Raw genomic sequence first — 4,816 nt, 5'->3', positions numbered from 1 at the left:
TTACCTTGCCTTGGGTGATGTCTTCATCACCCAAGTCCTCAGAGGGGATCGGCCCGACCTTTGAATCCTGTCTTGGGTATAACCTCTTACACCCAAGCCAGCCAAGGAAGACCCTTGCCTTTCCTTGTTTTGAGTGATGCCTCCATCATCCAAGTCCTCAAGGGAATTGACCAGATCCTTCTCTTCTTGGTTGAACTTAATCAACCAAGCCGTGTATATATGCATATAGATATTCAGTATATACTGTCCTAGGGATTATCATAATCCCCCCTTAGACTAAGAGAGTTTCCTCCCTATAGCCTCCCTCATGTGATTTCATTCATAATACATTCCTTTGCATTTTCATTTATTATTTCCTATTTCATAATCCACATGTACATAACCTTGTATTCATTACCTATATTCATAAAATGTTCGTTAACCATTACTCACATGTATTCCTTAACATACATTCCTATTACCTTGATATGTATTTTTCCTATCATTCTTTACTATTTAAGAATCATTCATTATATATGCTTACAACAAGTTCTTCCTTCCTATTTATTAATATATATATATGTGTGTGTGTGTGTGTGTGTGTTAACTATTCCTCTATGTATTAACGTATATATATAATGTCACTATCTATCTTTATGAATTTGTATTTATTAATGTATATATATTAATTGTTCCTATTAATACATATAATAATCCATTGCCTATCTTTATATCCCTATATTTATTAATACATACTATTCCTATTAACCTATATAATATATAGAATGGCATTTATATATATTTTTTAATATATTAATGCAACAACTATTATTATACCAAATCCCTTACCTGTCTGCCCGTAACCTCCTCTGCAGTGCCTCGTCACCCTTCCTTTTTCCCTCCCCTTCTCCTCCCTCCTCCCTTCCCCTTTAATCCTCGTGAAGGGACGTGCCCTTTCACGGATCCCCTTCTGCATGAAGGGGCGCGAGGGTAACCGCAACCCAGGCTGCGTTTACCATCGCATCCCTTTGTGCAGGGGTGATCGTGGGGGTGGGGTATTAATGAGTTTTAGGGGGGGGGGGGGGAACTTATTATATATTAAATATTCGTTGTTTTCCCTTTTTTGTTTAAATATACTATATATTAAATATTGCCTTTGTAAATGTTTTTAAATATCAAATAATACTTTCTTAATATATATATTAAATATATTTTCTTTATTATTTTTTATATTGACATTTTAATAATATATTTAATAATATTTTTCTTTATTATTTTATATATTAAATACATTAATATTTTAATCATTTATTTACAATATTTACTGATTTATTTCTTCTTTAGGATATTAATATTATTTAATGATTTGCATCAAGTGATATCGTGGGGGTTATCACAGTTATGAGCATTCTAGCATTTCCATAGGTTGCTGATTTGTAATTCCAGCCTGTAGTTTGGATGTAGCAGGAATTCATTGTTCGTAATATTATAATCTGCATCACTCTCCTCATCTTATCTCTATTTTGTAAGGTTGTTTCAGTAGTACTGATCGATCATTCTTGCTGTCCTTATTTGTAATTTCCACTGCATAAGTGGAAGAGGCTGGCTTAGCCGCCTTCTTGCTTTGAATTCAGTTTATGTACTCAGTCCTCCCACTGAATAAGTGGTCGAGTGATAAGTTTAATGCAATTGTCCTCCCGCTGAAATATGCGGTAGAGTGATAGCTTAATGTAATGTCCTCCCGCTGAAATATGCGGTGGAGTGATTGAATTTCAGTTTCTTATCATTTTCCCTTGGTTGGTTTATTGCCAAGAGTTTGGTTTCTATCTTACTGGATAAGTAGAAGGGGCTGGCTTGCCGCCCAGGCATTGTAATTTCAGTTTGATTTTTGGTGCTAACGATCCCCGAAACATCGTATGCTCTCACCCTCCCAGATTGGGCTCTTGGTGAACAAAAGGTGGAAGGGTTCCCTTTCAGCAGTTTGGATTATTTCTCTAACCTGAACGGGTTGTGGTGTTTGCTTGTAACTCTTATTGTTAAAAACAAAAAAAAAAATTACTGGGATATTACAGTGGTATCAGAACTGGTTTTCTTGCTAGCCTGTGAGAGTCAGTGGGTTCAGAAGTCTCCATGAGTGACAGAGACGTCAGATACTACAACAGAGAGCAGAAGAGACAACAGTTTCAGATTCCTATAGTGCCCGAAGAGGACACATTTTCAGAAGTACTGAGAAACAAAGGGAAGGATCTAGATACATCAGATTTAGTGGATTCAATGGCAGATAAGACTACAGAACCAAATGAGGCACCCGATAAGAAGGCAAAGAGACAATTCAATGCCATGATGGACATGGTGTCTCTACTGCTAGCCAAGCTCAACCAGAACGTTGTTGGGGTCCCTAATCAGCCCAACAATGGACCGAAAGCCAACACTTCTAACGCTCCTGTAGGCAATGGAAATGGTAGTAACAATGGAGGTTCAGCCCCAAGGCCTTTACAACCTGTATTTCTGCCAAGAGAAGTACAACAAGCTGAAACAGAGATACCCACAACTGATGAAATAAGGAACAACTACATGGAGTATGCTTCTCTTCCTGGTGAGATCCGAGATATCCTAACTTTGGATCAGTTTATGAATCAGAAAATGAAGAGAGGAAGGAGGAATGACTATAAGTTTGCTGCCCCAAGAGATTATCAACAAGCTCTTGGAAGAGTGACCTTAGCACACTTTGATGGAAGCGCTAAGAGTACAGCTAGAGCATGGGTACAAAAGTTGGACAATTACTTGTCCTTGAGGCCTATTCCGGAGGAGGATGCCATCAAGTTTGCTACCTTGCACTTGGATGGAGTGTTCCACGAATGGTGGTACCATGGGTTGGTCACCCTTGGTCATAACTTAATCACCACCTATGCTGATTTCACCAACAAGCTGATTGAGAGATTCGACACCAGGGATCCAGAGGTGAAGTTTAGAGAACTTGCACAACTCAGGCAGCAAGGTTCATTGGACACTTATGTGACTGAATTCCAAAACCTGTCAGTCATAGTGAGTAGCATCTCAGAGAAGCGGTTGGTTGTCCTTTTCACTGAAGGACTTGAAGAACCTTTGAGAGGATGGGTCAAAGCTTTTGATCTGCCCACTCTGGCAGAAGCTATTAAAAAATCTAGAAGTATGGAGTTGGCTGCCCCAAAGAGTAAAATTTAGTCCAAGCCTTTCCCTTTCAGAAAGGATAAGAAGTTCACAAATCAGACCAAGAGGTTCCCTCCGCGTATGGATGATGGGCTCCGTCAAGAGCTCCGGAGAAAGAATCTTTGTTATTCTTGCAGAGAACCTTGGGATCCCGAACATAAGTGCCATGGAAAAGGGAATTTGCATCAGATGGAGTGCTATTCAGAAGATGGATCAGATTCTGAAATTTCAGAACAACAAATTGAAGTTGAGGACAACGAGTATAAAGAGGCTTCTGAAGGGCCTGAATTTGGGTCAGAAGATAGAGGAGTGGTTGCTCAACTCTCGAGCATTCACAAAAATGAATCCTTCAGAGTTCGGGGTGTGATTGGAGAGCATCGTGTCATTGCTCTCATTGACACAGGTGCAACACACAACTTCATTGATGAGAGGATTGTTGTAAAAAAGGGACTAGTGGCAGAGGAAGTTGAGGGCTTCAAAGTCATGGTAGCAGATGGCTCCACTATATCCTGTAACCGAATGATTTCCAACATGTCTCTGAAGTTGGGGAATCATGAAATCAGAGATGATTTCTTTGTGGTGAGCATTGGAGGGACTGATGATGCAGTCCTTGGGATTCAATGGCTGAGATCTCTTGGCGAGATCACACTAAACCTACAAACTATGGAGCTGAAATTCATGTCTGAAGGGAAGAAGGTAGTGTTGAGAGGAATGTCGCATGGGGGACTTAAAGTGGTATCCTTGAAAAGAATGGAAAGGCTGATCCGCCATAATCAGGTGGAGTGGGCAGCAGAGTGTTTGATAATGCCTTCCAATCCATTGGTAGATAAGGGCAGCTATTCCTCAGATATTTCAGCAATGATCAAGGATTGAAGCAAGATCATTGTCATGCCTTCAGAACCACAAAAGGAGCACAAAAATTATCCTGAAGTCATTCAAGCTTTGATAACCAAGAGAAGCAAGGTGTTCAAAAATCCACCTCCTGGTAGGCCTCCTGAAAGAGGTGCCGAACACATTATTGAGCTTGAAGAAGGAGCTAAGCCAGTCATGACTACTCCTTACCGATATCCTAAGAAGCAGAAAGATGAGATTGAGAAAGCAATTCAGGAATTGCTTGACATGGGTTACATATGGCCTAGCAAAAGCCCCTTTGCTTCAGCTGTTGTTTTGGTGAGAAAGAAGGATGGAACCATGCGCATGTGTGTGACCGTGTATTACAGAGCCCTGAATTAGAGAACCATCAAGAATCGGTATCCTATTCCGAGGATTGATGAGCTCATTGACGAGCTACATGGGGCAGTGTTCTTTTCCAAGATTGACCTCAGGTCGGGGTACCATCAGATTAGAATGAGAGCATCAGATGTGGAGAAGACTGCTTTCAGATGCCACTTTGGGCATTTTGAGTTCCTAGTCATGCCTTTTGGTTTGACTAATGCACCTGCTACATTCCAGTCATGCATGAACATAATCTTCCAAGAACAGTTAAGGAAGTTTGTTTTGATATTTTTTGATGACATACTAATATTCAGCAAATCTTGGAAAGAACATTTACAACAGTTGGATGAAGTGTTGAGCATATTAGAATCTGAATCCCTGTTTGCCAAGGAGTCCAAGTGTGAGTTTGGGATGGAAGAGTTGCTCTACCTTG

This window comes from Cryptomeria japonica, chromosome 10 (genome assembly GCF_030272615.1).
Source record: "Cryptomeria japonica chromosome 10, Sugi_1.0, whole genome shotgun sequence".
Classification (NCBI taxonomy): Eukaryota; Viridiplantae; Streptophyta; class Pinopsida; order Cupressales; family Cupressaceae; genus Cryptomeria; species Cryptomeria japonica.
Note: the sequence above shows the minus strand (reverse complement) of the source record.